Source organism: Mobula hypostoma, chromosome 3 (genome assembly GCF_963921235.1).
Source record: "Mobula hypostoma chromosome 3, sMobHyp1.1, whole genome shotgun sequence".
Taxonomy (NCBI): Eukaryota; Metazoa; Chordata; class Chondrichthyes; order Myliobatiformes; family Myliobatidae; genus Mobula; species Mobula hypostoma.
Genome location: NC_086099.1, coordinates 106,968,506 through 106,986,668, shown reverse-complemented (window position 1 = coordinate 106,986,668; position 18,163 = coordinate 106,968,506). Strand labels below are relative to the sequence as shown.

The window sequence follows — 18,163 nt, the reverse complement described above, 5'->3', positions numbered from 1 at the left end:
ACTTTGTAACCATATTTCAAAAACTAAAATCTAATAATGACATATGCTTTTATATCTGCCTTTCATGTCTCTTACAGATGCTCCAAAGTACACAATGCAAACATTATCGAGTTTTGGGTTGAAAGAGAAACATGGGACATTTGCCAAGAATAAAAGTTCTTGATCTTCCCGAGATTGTGGGATCTTTCACTCTTCCTCGAGGAAGTGTGTCAGTTTTGTTTTGGTAACTCTCATCCGATAGGACATAGTATGGTACAGAAACAGGCCCTTTGTCTCATCGTGTATGCTGCAATCATGATGCCAATCTAACTCATCCCATCTACCTGCACATAGTCTATATACCTCCATTCACTGTTTGTTCATGTGTCTGACTAAATGCCTCTTATACTCTGCTATCAGATCAGTTTTTACCATGTCCTCTGGTGGCAATTTCCAGGCACCTACCACTCTGTGTAAAAAAAATTGTCTCACACATCTTTAAACTCATCCCCCTCACCTTATACCTATATACTCAAGTATTTGACAATTCCTCCCCAAGAAATAACTTTGACTGTTCACCTGTCAATACTTTACATCAGTAGCCCCCAAACTCTGGGCCGCAAAGCATGCAGGGGTGCACCCAGCACATCTTTAAGAAAAAAGCCGAAATAAACAAACTAATTAATTAGGTGCTGCCCAGAAGCCAGTCTTCATTAGAGGAACTGAGGTGGAGAGGGTCAATAACTTTAAATTCTTCGGCATTAAGGATCGACGTTTCTCTCTCTGAAAAGTGTCAGAGGATCTGTCCTGGGACCAGCACGTAACTGTCAATACAAAGAAAGCACGGCAGCGCCTATACTTTATTAGAAGTTTGTGTAGACTCAACATGTCACCTCGATCCTGACAGCCCTGTCTTTTCAGCCTGTCTGGGCTGGCGTTTAAATTGACTGAACAATGGACCAACTAAAGGCTCCAGCGCCCTGGAAAGAGGAGTGAACATCATGTAGAGCAAGCAAAATCGGCAATTGCCTCTGATCTGAGCCGACGTTTACATGCCGAGCGGCACCTAATTAATTAGCTTGTTTATTTCGGCTTTTTTCTTAAAGATGTGCTGGGTGCGCTCCAGCTACCACTGCATCCCTGCGTGCTTCACAGCAATGTATCGGTCCGCAGCCCGGAGGGTGGGGACCACTTCTTTACACAGTACCGTCATGTCACCCCTTAGCCCTCAACTCTTCAGAGAAAATAATCCAAGTTTGTTCAGACTCTCCTTATATATAACAATGCAGGTAATATTTTGGTGAATTTTTTTTTTTACCCTTTCCATGCCTCCACATCCTTCCTTCCTATCGAGTGTAGACCAGAACTGCACACAACACACCAAATGCAGCTTCACCAAAGTTTTATACAGCTGCAACTTAGGTTTTCAATTTTTATACTCTTTGCCCTGACCAACTAAAACAAACATGCCATATGCTTTATTTATCATCCCGTCTACTTGGAATGTCATTTTCAGGGAGCATTGGACTCACAGTGATGGGTTCGTCTGAGAACAAACTGTCAATTATGACATTCCTGCTTGCTGTTCCTGAAAATTCTATTGAATTGAATTGACTTTATTCCTTACATCCTTCACATACATGAGGAATAAAAATCTTTATGTTACACCTCCATCTGAATGTGCAATGTGCAATTATAGTAATTTATAATAAATAGAACAGTCAATGTAACATAGAAATACACTCAAATCAACGTGAATTAATCAATCTGTTGGTCTGGTGGAAGAAGCTGTCCTGGAGCCTGTTGATCCTGGCTTATATGCTGTGGTACCGTTTCCTGGATGGTAGCAGCTGAAACAGATTGTGGTTGGGGTAACTCGGGTCCCCAGTGATACTACGGGCCCTTTTTACACACCTGTCCTTGTAAATGTCCTGAATCATGGGAAGTTCACAACTACAGATGTGCTGAGCCGTCCGCACCACTCTCTGCAGAGACCTGTGATTATGGGAGGTACAGTTCCCATACCAGGCAGTGATGCAGCCAGTCAGGATGCTCTCAATTGTGCCCCTGTGAAAGTTCTTAGGATTTGGGCGCCGTACCAAACTTCCTCAACCGTCTGAGGTGAAAGAGGTGCTATTGTGCCTTTTTCACCACACAGCTGGTGTGTACAGACCACATGAGGTCCTCGGTGATGTGGATGTGGAGGAACTTGAAGCTGTTTACTCTCTCAACCCTAGATCCATTGATGTCAATAGAGGTTAGCCCATCTGAATTCCTCCACAACCAGCACCTTTGTTTTTGCGACATTGACGGAGAGGCTGTTTTCTTGACACCACTGTGTCAAAGAGGTGACTTCTTCCCCGTAGGCCACCTTGTTATTGTTTGAAATAAGGCTAATCAATGTAGATTCATCGGCAAATTTAATTAGCAGATTAGAACTGTGAGTGGCGACACAGTCATGGATATACAGGGAGTAAAGGAGGGGACTTAGTACACAGCCCTGAGGGGCTCCTGTATCGAGAGACAGATAGTTTCAGTATAAAGACGGAATTTTCATTCACCCATCAGAATGGATAGCACTAACTTCTTTATAATTGACAGCAACTTCTGGAGTTAAATCATACAGTTTAGAAGTTACCAATGATAGCCTGGTTTTCCACAGGATTTGTTGTTCCTCGAATGAAATTAGTGACAAGACATAGCTTACAGAAAATCTTTTGTTTAAAAATTTCTGTTGGAAGATGTCTGTATGAGTTTTTACAATGACATACAAGTATACAAGTACTGCTCAACAACCTCTTTGGCCCTAAAAATATTCTATGCGCAAATTCAAAATTCAGTTGCTTAGAAATGTATCCTTAGCCAGTTGTTCTCAGCACCTGAAAAAGAGTTGCTGTATATTAAACACTCACCGCTTTTGAAATGCGTTTCCATGACTTCCAAATTACAGAACTCAAGTAGAACAATTAAGTACATTTATGTTTCATGCTTAGTACAGTCATTTGAGAGAATGTTTAGACAAACAGATTTTAAAATAATTAAACTTATATTTTCCATTTTTTGAGGGGGATCTTCTGCACTTAGGGTGCTGAGAGTGTGGAATGAGTTGCCAGCACTAATGGTGGCTGCAGGTTTAATTTCAATATTTAAGAGGAAGTCGGATAGGTACAGTATATGGATGGGAGGGGTATGGGTGGCTACGGTCCAGATGCTAGTCACTGTGACTAGGCAGATTAATCACTTAGCATAGATTAAATGGGCCAAAGGGCTTGTTTCTGTGCTGTAATGTTCCATGACTCTATGACTAGTGTCTAGGGATTGCTAGACCAATGTAGTCAAGTTTCTTTGAGGACTGCAACTTATGAATCTTTATTTTATTGAAATGACAGAGACTTGTTTTTCATACGGGATCATAAAGTGAAATCTCCCCTGCAACTATTTACTGCAAAACTAAACGCTGGGGCAGAGACAGCGGTGAAGGAGACCTTTACTGTGCAGCTATGATACCAATGCAAGTCTGTTTGACTTTTTCACAATGCTACATTTATAGTGCAGACACGAGGAAATCTGCAGATGCTGGAAATTCAAGCAACACACATCAAAGTTGCTGGTGAACGCAGCAGGCCAGGCAGCATCTCTAGGAAGAGGTACAGTTGACATTTCGGGCCGAGACACTTCGTCAGGACTAACTGAAAGAAGAGCTAAGACCCAGTGCAAGAACCGGTATCTTTGGCTTAGCCCTAAATTTGACAAATATTCTGTGAAGAAAACTATTTTAATTTTGCACCAATGCATAAAATTGTGATCCATGAATACATTACTTGATGATGACTTAATAAAAGCATGTTAGTTATCTTGATCTGAAGTGAACACGTCCTGTACTCTCAAAGGAACATCTTGATACAATGTAACATTTTGTGGTCAGCTTAATAAAATCATGATTACAGCTATTTGTAAAGAAAACGTGGTTTTAATTTCCCTTTGACATCTGGTACTTAATTTGGATTTTTTATATGTTAATCACTGAGAAGTGAGTTATTTATATATGTTAGAAACAAAGTTAACACTATGAGAAACACACATAAAATGCTGGAGGAACTCAGCAGGCCAGGCAGCATCTCTGGAAAAAAATACAGTCTCAGCCCTACCGAAGGATCTTGGCCCGAAACAGTGACTGTGCACTTTTCCATAGATGCTGCCTGGCCTGCTGAGTTCCTCCAGCATTGTGTGTGTGTTGATTGGATATCCAGCATCTACGGATTCTCTCCTGTTTGCACTATGAACCACATTAACTTTTGAAAGATGATCTAGAGCTTTCCCGGGTTGTATGATGAATAAACTCTTTTCAGTCTTCCAGCCGAGTACAGATATTGATTATAGTCAACGTTTTGATGACAAATTCTGCTATCTTCATCAGGGATGATGCCTGGGCATGTCCAGTCCAGTGGTATTTATACCCCTGTAGTCCATCCCTCCTGATTGGCTAGTTCTCATCCAATAAAGTTTCTGCTGTCCCACCTTGCTTAGAATCAAATTCCAGTTCTTGCTTAGAGCAAGACCTTAGTTTTTGTTAAAATTCTTTACCTCGAGTTTTATTTCTATGGCATCCTTCATCAGGTGATCCCAAAAGCCATTGGAGTGGCACAGTGGTTTTGTGCTGTCAAAGTCAATCCTATGGCCATTGCCAATTGCAGTGTTCTGCTACCGCTGATTTCTCTGGGTAATCCAAACTGATACAGCTCCTGTGTTCCTTGATGCGGGTTTCCACCATGCCAAAATATGCTGTTCTGTATTCACAGGGAATTCTGTAAGCGTCAGCTATCCAGAGTCCCAGGTTACAGGATTCCCTGTGAATGTGGAGCAGCATATATCAGCTAGACGGGGCACATGGTGGAAACCGGCATCAAGGAACACAGGAGGTGTATCATTTTGGTTACCCAGAGAAATCAGCAGTAGCAGAACATTGCATTGGCAATGGCCATAATATTGACTTTAATGGCACAAAACCACTGTGCTGCTCCAATGGCTTTTGGGACCGGCTGGTGAAAGGAGCTATTGAAATAAAACTAGAGGAAAAGAATTTTAACAAAGACGAAGGTCTCACTCTAGGTAAGAACTAGAATTAGTTTGTAAACAAGGTAGGAAAACAGAAACCTGATTGGATGAGGACTAACCAATCAGGAAGAATGGATGATGGGGGTATAAATACTATTGGACTAGACATGCCCAGGCATATCCCTGATGAAGATGGCAGAGTTTATCATTGAAACGTCAGTTATAATCGATACCTATACCTGGCTGGAAGCCCAAGAAGAGCTTATATTAATTTTTCTTTTCCGCTATATAAAATTAGACCAGCCAGTACAGGACTGATTTAACTGAGCTGCACTTGAATTGTAGTTCAAGGACGAAGGCTATCTATAAATATAAATATTAAAACTGAAACAATCCTTCATAATGTCCGCTGTGGCACTTAAGTAGTGCTCCCAAGCTGAAAGTGTACTTTGAGTATTTATAGCAACAGAACAAAACCCATTCAGACAGACATTCCAGTGTGAAATGAATTACTACAGACCTCCAAAATTCAGGAGGACTTTGATATATATGTACAAGGCAGTTATATATAAAGCAGTTGTATATTTTGTTTTGTGGTAACAAATTAAAACATATTAAACTGCAATAGAATTATAGAGCATTACAACACAGAAACAGGCCCATTGCCTATCTAATGCACTGCTAGGGATGGTGGTCGAGGTGGATACAATTGGGTCTTTTAAGAGACTCTTAGATAGGTACCCAAAGCTTAGAAAAATAGACGGCTATGCGGTAGGGAAATTCTAGGCAGTGTCTAGAGTAGGTTACATGGTGGGCACAACATTGTGGGTCGAAGGGCCTGTAATATGCTATAGATTTCAATGTTCTATGTTCTAGCCCGTGCCAAACTATTATTCAGCCTAATCCCATTGATCTACACCTGGACTGTAGCCCTCCATCTATGTACTTTCCAAACTTCTCTTAAATGTTGCAATCAAACCCTCATATACCACTTCTGCTGACTGCTCATTTCACACCTCTAACACCCTCAGCGTCAACCTATGATCTCTAGTTCTAATCTCACCCAACCTCAGAGGAAAAAGACTGTTTGCATTCATCCTATCTATACTCAGTGGCCATTTTATTAAGTACACCTGCTCATTAATGCAAATATCTAAACTGCCAATTATATGTCAGCAACTCAATGCATTAAGCAATGCAGATATGGTCTACAGGCTCAGTTGTTGTTCAGACAAACATCAGAATGGGAAAGAAATGTGACCTAAGTGACTTTGACCGTGGAATATTTGTTGATGACAGACGGGGTGGTTTGAGTATCTCAGAAACGTTGATCTCCTGGGATTTTTCACGCACAACAATCTCTAGAGTTTACAGGAATGGTGCAAAAAACAAAATTCATCTAGTGAGTGACTCTTCTGTGGGTGAAAACGCCTTGTTAATAAGAGAGGTCAGAGGAGAATGACCAAGCTGAAAGGAAGGCAATAGAAATTCAAATAAGCATGTGATATAACTATGGTGTGAGAAGAGCATCTCAAAACGCTCAGTATCTCTGACAATCCTGAAGTGGATGGGCTACAGCAGCAGAAGAGCATGAACATAGACTCTGTGGCCAATTTATTAGGTACAGGAGGGCCTGAATAAAGTGGTCACTGAATGCATATCCCTCATAGTTTTGTATACCTTCATCAAACTTCCCTTCATTCTCCTACACTCCAGAGAATAAAGTCCTAACCCATTCAACCTTTCCTTGTAGCTCAAGTCCAGGCAATATTTTTATTTATTTTTCTTGTAACTGTCTGTGATCTCTCCACAAATTTGCTCCTCTAATGCCACTGACTATTGGATGGCTTATAATCCCTTTAACATCATCATCCCTTTCCTGTTCCTTAATTCCACCTAACTCTGTCCTGTCTGAGCACTGCTATGACATTTTACCTGACTAGTAATGACAGCCCTCCCCCATTCTATCACTGAGTAAATGGAATCCCGGTCCACTGAGCTGCCAGTCCTGCCCCTCCTGTCTCACTAATGTCTGCAATGCTGATCCATGCTCTAAGCTCATCCACCTTACCTATAATACTCCTTACATTGAAATAGATACAACTTAGAACATTACTCTCATCATGCTCAACCTTTCGATTACTGTCTTTGTACGTAGGCTTAACAACTTTTTTCCACACAACTACTCCACCACCTGCCCTGCCACTTGGGTTCCCATCCCCCACAGCTCTAGTTTAAACCCCCTGGAATAGCACTAACAAACTTTTCCCTGAGGATATTAGTCTCCCTCCAGTTCAGGAAAAAAATGTGCTGTCTGTATAGATCCTGCCTTCCCTGGAAGGGAGCCCAGCGTTCTAAAGATCTGAAGTCCATCTGCCATCTCCTTAGTGATACGTTGAACTGTATTATCTTCCTATTTCTGGCCTCAGTAGCATGTGGCACAATAGCAATCCTGAGATCACAACCCTAGAGATCCTGTCTTTTAACTTAGCACCTAAGTCTCTGAACTCACTTTACAGGACCCCGTCACCCTTCCTGCTATGGGATTAGTACCTACACTGCAGCCATGAGCTCTGTATGCTGACTCTCCCCTTAAGAATGCTATGGACTTGATCCAAGGTGTCTCTGATCCTGACACTTTGGAAACACATACCATCCAGGAATCTTGTTCTCTTCCAAAGCACCTCATGTCAACTTCCCCAACCAATTAATCTCCTACCATTACTGCTCGCCCTTTCTCCTCTCTTCCCTACTCCCTACTTAGTGCTGCAGATTGGACTGCTGTGGCTTTCCTTGACTAGGTCATTCTCCAACAGCATCCAACAGAATATTCTTGTTATTGATATGGATGGCCACAGGTGTACCCTGTACAGGCAGCTTATCCCCATTTCCTCTCCTGACAGTCACCCAGCTACCTGTAACTTGCACCTTAGGTGTAGCTACCTCCCTGTACCTCTCAGCCTCCCAAATGATTCAGAGTTCATCCTGCTCCTGTTCACTAACACGGTCTGGAAGATGCTGCAGTTGGATCCACTTCTTGCAGGTGTATTTGTCATGGGTACCGGAGGCTTCCCTGTCCTCCCACATTCCGCAAGAGGAGCCTTTCACTGTCTGCCTGGCATTCCAATTGCTCTAATTGTGCAATAAGAAAGAAAGAAACCTAACAGAAACTTACCTTAGAACATAGAAGAGTACAGCACAGAAACAGGCCATTCGGCCCACAGTGTTGTGCTGAACCAGTTAAAAAGCAAATCAAAAACACCCAAACACTAATCTCTCCTACCTACACCGTGTCCATATTCCCCGATCTTCCTTACATCCCTCTGCCTATCCAAATGTCTCTAAAAAGCCTCTAACGTATTTGCCTCTACCACCATACCAGGCAGCACATTCCAGGCATCCACTAGTCTCTGAGTAGAAAACCTACCGATCACACCCCCCACCCCCATGAACCTACCTCCTCTCAGCTTCAAAGCATGTCCTCTTATATTGGACGTTTCAACTCTACGAAACAGATGCTCTCTGTCCACTCTATCTATGCCTCTCATAATCTTGTAAACCTCTATCAGATCTCCCCTCAGCCTCCGGTGCTCCAGAGAAAACAACCCCAGTTGATCCAGCCTCTCGTGATAGCACATGCCCTCTAAACCAGGCAGCATCCTGGTTATCCTCTTTTGCACCCTCTGCAAAGCCTCAACATCCTTCCTATGGTGGGGCATCCAGATGTGGCCTAACAAGAGTTTTATAAAGTTGCATCATAACCTCCTGACTTTTCAACTCAGTGCCTCAAATAATAAAAGCAAGCATTCCATAAGCTGTCTTAACCACTTTATCGGCCTGTGTAGTCACTTCCAAGGAGCTATGAACTTTGATCTCTGCTCAGCAACACTGTTAAGGATGTTGCCCTTAACAGTGTACTGTCTCCTTGTATTTGTCCTAATGAGATGCAATTCCTCCCATTTATCTGGGTAAAACTCCATCTGCCATTTTTAGATTATGAAGACACGCAGTCCTCTTTTATTGTCATTTAGTAATGCATGCATTAAGAAATGATACAATATTTCCTCTGGTGTGATATCACAAAACACAGGACAGACCAAGGCTGAAAAAACTAACAAAACCACATAATTATAAAGTATAATTACAACAGTGCAACAATACCATAACTTGATGAAGAAGTCCATGAGCACAGGAAAAAGTTCAAAGTCTCTCAAATGTCCCACACCTCACGCAGACGGAAGAGGGAAGAAAAACTCTCCCTGCCGTGCCCGACCACAGTCCGACTCTGAGTCATCCGAAAACTTCGAGCCTCCGATCAGCTCTCCGACACCGAGTACTGAACGCCATCTCTGTCCGAACGATTCGACCTCAATCTCGGTCGCCAACAGCAGGCAAAGCCGGGGATTTTGAGGCCTTCCCTCCGGAAGATTCCTGACCACGCAGTAACAACAGCGGCAAAATGGCGTTTCAGAAATTTCTCCACATGTTCCTCTGTGCTTTCACGTCCATCTCCATCAAATCAGAATTGTCCACAGCCCCTATTTAACGGATACGATATCATTTTTCACCGGAGGGCTGCACACGCGCGGCGCGCTGCTCTCTCTCCTCCCTCCCTCCCGTTTCTGTGCTACACTAACGCTGTATTCTTTATCAGTCATCTACACTATCCACAACTTCACCAATCTTGGTATCATTCACAAACTTACTAATCCACCCATCTACATTTCCATCTAGGTCATTACAAACAGCAGAAGTCCCAGTACAGATCCCTGCAGAACTCCACTAATTACAGACCTCCAGCTCTAAATAGTCCCTTCAACCACCACTCTCTGTCTTCTAAACGCAAGCCAGTTCTGAATACAAACAGTCAATTCACCACAAACCCCAAACATCTTAATCATCAGGATTAGCCTCCCAATGGGACTTTGACAAATGCCTTATTAAAATCCATGTAGACAGCATCCACTGCTCTACCCTCATCAATCTCTCTAGTCACCTTGTCAAAAAACTCAGTCAAGTTGTTCAGGCACGAATTGCCATGAAGAAAGGCATGCTGGCTCTCCCTAATTAGGTCATGGGTTTCCAAATCCTATCCCTAATGATTTTCTCCAGCAATATCCAGACAACTGAAATGAGACTCACCTGTCTATAGTTCCCAGGCTTCTGCATGGATTGTCACCTTGTCGTGGTGGAGAAGCCTGTAATTCCCAGAGCAATGCCGTCTGGAGCTACGCTCCTGGTAGGGTCACCCATTATGGTAAGGTCGAGGATGAGGTCCCTGACAAAGAACAATCCAACCAAGCCCTCAACGGTGGAACAGGCCGACAAAGTTACTTTGAACTCAACGGCCATGAAGGCGGATGAAGGCTGCAACAAATCCATCAGTTCCAATCGCCGTGGTTTCCATGCCATTGGAATCAGTTGGTTGATTTATGAAGTATCGTGTGCTTCTTGGAGTGCAACATCAAGTACACGTTAAACAAATACACGCACAGGAGACTTCACTCTGTGGGCCACTTCAGAACGAAGACCATCAGCCTTGACCTTGAGGGATAGCCATGACGACAAGGAGTTCCCAGGATTTTCGCTTGTTCTCTTCTTAAACAGATGTACATTAGCCACTTGCCAGTCCTCCAGGACCTTGCCAGTGGCTAAAGAGGACAAAGAGACTGGTCAAGGGCCCAGCAATCTCATATTTTTCCTCCTTCCATAACTTGGTAAATCCCATCAGGCCCTGGGGACTTATCCACCTTAATACTCATTATAAGGCCCAACTGTTCCTCTACTTTGACCTCTAAACACGCTAACATATTTATACACTTAGCACTGATCTCCTGGTCCTCCATAGCCTTTACCTTGGTAAATTCTGAACAAAGTACTCATTAAGTACCTCAGTACCTCACTCACATTCTCTGCATCCAGGGAAATGTTCTCTTCTTTATCACTGAGTGGTCCTACCCTCTCCCTAGTTATCCCCTTACTCTTGGTGTATGTATAAAATGCCTTGGGATTCACCATAGTCCTATTTGCCAAGGACATTTCATGACCCCGTTTTGTTGGTGCATGGCCAAGTGGTTAAGGCGTCGGTCTAGTGATCTGAAGGTCGTTAGTTCGAGCCTCAGCTGAGGCAGTGTGTTGTGTCCTTGAGCAAGGCACTTAACCACACATTGCTCTGCGACGACACCAGTGCCAAGCTATATCGGCCCTTGTGCCCTTCCCTTGGACAACATCAGTGGTGTGGAGAGGGGAGACTTGCTGCATGGGCAACTGCCGGTCTTCCATACAACCTTGCCCAGGCCTGCGCCCTGGAAACCTCCCAAGGCGCAAATCCATGGTCTCACAAGACTAATGGATGCCTATTTCATGGCCCCTCCTGGCTTTCCTAATTCACTTCTTTAATTCTTTTCTGGCTTCTTTATAATCCTCATGTGTTTTGTTTGAGCCTAATGTCCGAAGCTTTACATACTTATCTTTGTTCTTCTTGACTAAATTCATCACCTCTCTGGATATTTAAGGTTCTCTTATCTTTCCATACCTGCCCTTCCTTTAACAGGAATATACCTTTCCTGTACTCTGTGCAATTGATCTTTAAACACCCTCCCCATGTCTCATGTGGACTTGCCAGAGAAAAGGTTTTCCCAATTAACTCTTCTTGGCTCCTGCCTAATGCCATTATAATTTTCCCCACTCCAATTTAAAACTCTCCCACACACAAAGACCATATTTATCCTTATCTGAAAGTTCAGGAGTTGTAGTTACAGTTCCTTAACTGTTCACCCACTGAAAGGTCAGTCACCCGGCCAGGCTCATTACCCAACACCAGGCCCAGTACAGCCCCTCCTCTTGTTAAGCCATCCACTTATTGATTTAAGAAACCTTCCTGGATACACTTAACAAATTCAGCCCCATCTAAACCCCTTACACCAAGAAGATCACACTTAATAACCCTACTATTTTTACACATTTCACTAATCTGATCACATATCTGTTCCTCAATATCTCGGTGGCTAATAGAGGTCTGGAGTACAATCCTATCAATGTGATTACACGCTTCCTATTCCTGAGTTCCACCAGATGGACTTTGTGCCTGACCTCTCTATTACAAGACCATAAGATGTAGGAGCAGAATTAGGCCATTCAGCCCATTGAGTCTGTTCAGTCATTCCATCATGGCTGACCCCAGATCCCACTCAATCCCATACACCTGCCCTCTCACCATATCCCTTGATGCCCCGACCAATCAGGAATCCATCAACTTCTGTTTTAAATATACCCATAGACTTGGCCTCCACCACAATCCATGGCACAGCATTTCACAGATTTACTACTCTTTGGCTAAAAAATTCCTCCTTACCTCTGTTCTAAAAGGTCACCCCTCAATTCTGAGGCTGTGCCCTTCAGTTCTGGATACCCCATCCTCATCCACCCTATCTAGTCCTTGCAATGTTTGGTAGGTTTCAATGAGATCCCCACACATTCCCCTAAATTCTGGTGAGTACAGGCCCAACGTTGCCAAACACTTCTCACATGTTAACCCCTTCACTCTTGGAATCATCCTTGTGAACCTCCTCTGGACTCTTTCCAATGACAATATATCCTTTCTGAGATAAGGGGCCAAAACTGTTGTTAATATTTCAAGCAACATACATCAAAGTTGCTGGTGAACGCAGCAGGCCAAGCAGCATCTATAGGAAGAGGCGCAGTCGACGTTTCAGGCCGAGACCCTTCGTCAGGACTAACTGAAGGAAGAGTGAGTAAGGGATTTGAAAGCTGGAGGGGGAGGGGGAGATGCAAAATGATAGGAGAAGACAGGAGGGGGAGGGATAGAGCCGAGAGCTGGACAGGTGATAGGCAAAAGGGGATACGAGAGGATCATGGGACAGGAGGCCTAGGGAGAAAGACGGGGGGGGGTGACCCAGAGGATGGGCAAGAGGTATATTCAGAGGGACAGAGGGAGAAAAAGGAGAGTGAGAGAAAGAAGGTGTGCATAAAAAGGAGTAACAGCTGGGGTACGAGGGGGAGGTGGGGCCTAGCGGAAGTTAGAGAAGTCAATGTTCATGCCATCAGGTTGGAGGCTACCCAGACGGAATATAAGGTGTTGTTCCTCCAACCTGAGTGTGGCTTCATCTTTACAGTAGAGGAGGCCGTGGATAGACATGTCAGAATGGGAATGGGATGTGGAATTAAAATGTGTGGCCACTGGGAGATCCTGCTTTCTCTGGCGGACAGAGCGTAGATGTTCAGCAAAGCGGTCTCCCAGTTTGCGTCGGGTCTCACCAATATATAAAAGGCCACATTGGGAGCACTGGACGCAGTATATCACCCCAGTCGACTCACAGGTGAAGTGATGCCTCACCTGGAAGGACTGTTTGGGGCCCTGAATGGTGGTAAGGGAGGAAGTGTAAGGGCATGTGTAGCACTTGTTCCGCTTACACGGATAAGTGCCAGGAGGGAGATCAGTGGGGAGGGATGGGGGGGACGAATGGACAAGGGAGTTGTGTAGGGAGCGATCCCTGCGGAATGCAGAGAGAGGGGAGGGAAAGATGTGCTTAGTGGTGGGATCCCGTTGGAGGTGGCGGAAGTTACGGAGAATAATATGTTGGACCCGGAGGCTGGTGGGGTGGTAGGTGAGGACCAGGGGAACCCTATTCCTAGTGGGGTGGTGGGAGGATGGAGTGAGAGCAGATGTACGTGAAATGGAGGAGATGCGTTTAAGAGCAGAGTTGATAGTGGAGGAAGGGAAGCCCCTTTCTTTAAAAAATGAAGACATCTCCCTCGTCCTAGAATGAAAAGCCTCATCCTGAGAGCAGATGCGGCGGAGACGGAGGAATTGCGAGAAGGGGATGGCGTTTTTGCAAGAGACAGGGTGAGAAGAGGAATAGTCCAGATAGCTGTGAGAGTCAGTAGGCTTATAGTAGATATCAGTGGATAAGCTGTCTCCAGAGACAGAGACAGAAAGATCTAGAAAGGGGAGGGAGGTGTCGGAAATAGACCAGGTAAACTTGAGGGCAGGGTGAAAGTTGGAGGTAAAGTTAATAAAGTCAACGAGTTCTGCATGCGTGCAGGAAGCAGCGCCAATGCAGTCGTCGATATAGCGAAGGAAAAGTGGGGGACAGATACCAGCATAGGCACGGAACATAGATTGTTCCACAAACCCAACAAAAAGGCAGGCATAGCTAGGACCCATACGGGTGCCCATAGCTACACCTTTAGTTTGGTTGTTTACGTTAATATTTCAAGTGCAGCTTGGCTAGTGTCTTGTAAACCTTCAGCATAATCTCCTTGTTTTAAATTCTATTCCCCTTAAAATAAATGCTAACATTGCATTTGCCTTCTTTATCACAGATTCAACCTGTGAATTAACTTCCTGGGAGTCTTGTACGAGGACTCCTAAATCCCTTTGCACCTCTGATGTTTGAATTTTCTCCCTATTTAGATAATAGTCCGCACTGTTATTCCTTTTACCAAAATACATTTACACACATTTTCCAACACTGTATTCCATCTGCCACTTTCTTGCTCATTCTTCCAATTTGTTTGTCCTGCTGCAATCACATTGCTTCCTCAGCACTACCTACCCCTCCACCTACCTTCGTAGAAACACATCAAACATCTCACATGCTTCTGAAATTCCCTTCCTATTCCAGTATTTGCGATACTGATACATCCAACTTAAGTTTCTCACTCTCAAATTGCAGTATGAATTCAGTCACTGCCTCTTAAGGGTTCCTTTACATTAAGCACCCTAATAAGATCTGGGTTATTACACAACACCCAATCTAAGATAGCCTTTCCCCAAGTAGGCTCGAGCACAAGCTGCTCTAAAAAGCCATCTTATAGGCATTCAACAAATTCCCTCTCTTGTGTCTGACACCAACCTGATTGTCCCAATCTCCTTGCATATTGAAGTCCCCCATTACAATTGTGACATTACCCTTATTACGTGCCCTTTCCAGCTCCCTTTACAATCTCAGCTCCACATCTTGGCTACTATTTGGAGGACTAAATATGATTCCCATAATGTTTTCTTCTGCCTTGCAGTTTCTTATCTTTGTGGGTGAAGCTTCGACATTCTCTGACCCTATGTCACCTCTTTCTAAAGATGTAATTCCATCTCTTACCAATAGAGCGGCACCACTGCCATGCCTTCCTGCCTGTCCTTTCGATACAAGGTATATCCTTTGATATTAAACTCCTAACTGTGACCTTCTTTCAGCCACGCTCAGTGATGCCCACAATGCCAGACTGACCTATCTCTAATTGCGCCACAGGTTCGTCCACCTTATTTTGCATGCTTCGTGCATTTAAATACAGCACCTTCAGTGCTGCATTCTTCGCCCTTTTGAATTTTGCCTCTGTGGCACAATTTAACTCTTTGCTCTGTCTGCAGTTTTACCCAATCATTGGCTTGTCCTTCCTCACATTCAAATTACATCATCTACTTGTAAATCTGCTGGCTCATCCTCATCTCCATCATACTGGCTTCCATCCCCCTGCCATATCAGTTTAAACCACTTCCAATAGCTCCAGAAACATCCCTGCCAGGATATTGGTCCCCCTCGGATTCAAGTGCAACCTGTTCCTTTTGTACAAGTCACACCTGCCCCAGAAGAGGTCCCAATGATCCAGAAATCTGAATCTCTGCCCACTGCTCCAAATCTTCAGCCATGCGTTTATCTGCCACCTCATTCTATTCCTATCCTCACTGTCACATGGCACAGACAGCAATCCCGAGATTACTACCCTTGAGGTCCTGCTTCTCAATTTCCTTCCTAACTCCCTGTGTTCTGTTTTCAGGATCTCCTCCCCTTTTCTCCCTAAATTGTTGTTACCAATATGTACTATGACTTCTGGTTACTCACCCTCCCTATTCAGGATATTATGGACATATTCAGAAGCATTGTTGTGCCTCCTCTGAGTTCAGCTGTGATATTATCCTTGATTAGTAGTGCAATTCCTCCTCTTTCTTTTCTGAAACTTACCTTAGTCTCAGTCTCTGCCACAGCTTGCCATAGCCTCTTGAGCAGCAGACTCAAGCTCCCCAATTCTAACCCTATCCACTTCAATGTCCACTGCACTTAAACCTAACTTCTTTTAATTGGCCCTTGCCGTGCCTATTAACCCAAGGATCTCAGGCTTACCAAATGACCCAAGTGGCCCCATTCGTGCATTAAATCTCACGCTCACTTGTCACAAGCAATGGCTCACACAATCTCAAGCCCATGAACTAAAAGAATAAAACAAAACATATGATATAAGCTCTGTTATTTACTTAGAATTAATGTTTTTCAATATTATACTCTCTCTATCAAATTAATCATACAGCTTACTTATAGTACAGCTTGAGTCAATTTACCAATGACCTATACAGTATATTTATAATGTTAGAAATGGTCAGAACATTAAGATGGGAGCATCATTAATAGTAGTATGTCTAATCACTAATTCGATGGCAAGGCAGAAATTTGCCTTTTGTTGTATTATATACTTTCCCTTGCAGTCTCAGGCTATGTCCACACTACGCCGGATAATTTTGAAAACAAAGCTTTTTCTCTTCGTTTTGACCCTCTGTCCACACTAAAATGGCGTTTTCATCCCCCAAAAATGGTGATTTTCAGAAACGGTCTCCAGAGTGAATAAATATGAAAACGCCTAATATCTGTTGTAGTGTGTACAGGGTAAACGGAGAGATTTAAAAACGCTGTCATGACAACACCACAACAACAATGTTTTTTCTGCTTCTGCTTGATACTGCGCAAGCACTACCGTACGGCTGTTATAACACTCAGTTGGTGTGAACGGCGTGAGAGTTAAATTGTAAAGTGAGCCTTTTTTGACTATTTAAAAACGCTGTCATGACGTGCCGGAACAGATGGCCACAGCGCGGCATTTCGTTGTTTTCTTGAACGCAACCCCCCACACAACCTAACAATTTCAGAACAGACAGCAACGAGACTGAAGCCTGAAGAGTTAGAAATGTACTCACCAAATACTTTGACCCATAGCTTACTGAATAAATAAGTATACTCACTTTGCCCTGTTTTCTGTCCTTGCTTGCATGAAGGTGGTTTACCACTTATGCAAGTACTTCTCTGACAATAGATGTGTAACAGCCTAATGAAACATTGTATGGAAATACAAGATAACACTGATGCAGACATGTTTTATACATTTAACAAGGTGCTTTATTAATGCAACAGAGTTAGTCAGTATTTCAATGTTCGTCGTCAGCCGGGTCATACTGTCCGTCATACTGTCTGTTGGTTGCCGCCATACGCTCCAGTATTTGTTTTTTTTAGTTTTAAGTCCTCCTGTGCGAGAGCCAAGAGCAATTCCTTTGAAGTTTTTCTACTCTGTAAACTGGACAAATGCACAGCAATATACCATTTCCTCTTCGCTTGTTTTCTGTGTGTCCTGCGCGTGCCCAGTAGGAGGAGATTCACCCAAATATACGCCTAATGTGGATATTTTCAAAATTATCCGGCGTAGTGTAGATGTAGCCTCAGTCTTTCGTGGCTCCAGAGGCAGGCGGACTTGAGGTCGATGCCTCCGCAGGAAATTGGTACGTCGTGAGAGATGGAAGAATGAAAGCAGCGAGCTGACTGCTGGCTGTGTGCCCAGAGACCCGACTTCTTTGGGCACAGAGCTCGGAAAAAGCGACACAACAAACTTTTAACATCGTAATTCAGTGAGTCGTTTGTTATGTTTCCCCTCTTGCCATGAAACAGGGACACCTCTTTTCCCCTTATTAGGAAGAGAATGAGTCTGTGATATGTCGAATTACCGGGTGAATGAATAGTCCTTGGGGTACTGCAGGTCTGTGTCTTTATTGATGCTTTGCTGCACGCTTGAGTGCTCGGTGGGAGGCTCCGATGCTTTTTTTTTGCTGATGGGGTAGGGGAGAATCATTGTTTTGCTGCTGCTTATGCGTGGGAGGGGGAGCTGGGGGGCTTTGGGGTTCTAACATTTAACTGGCATTCACACTTTGGGGCACTCCTCTGTTTTTGTGGATGGCAGCGAAGAAAAAGAATTTCAGGATGTATATTGTATAAATTTCTCTGACATTAAATGTACCTTTGAAACCTTTGAAATACTTCACTGCAACCAGACAACAGGTATGGTGTTTAAC

General features: G+C 43.7%; 1 protein-coding gene across 2 annotated transcripts in view; it reads right to left on the bottom strand.

Annotated features, from left to right (window-relative positions):
• sec24d (SEC24 homolog D, COPII coat complex component) overlaps positions 1–18,163 on the bottom strand; it is a 202,873-nt gene that overhangs the window by 25,972 nt on the left and 158,738 nt on the right. The gene's annotated exons all lie outside the window — the stretch shown is intronic.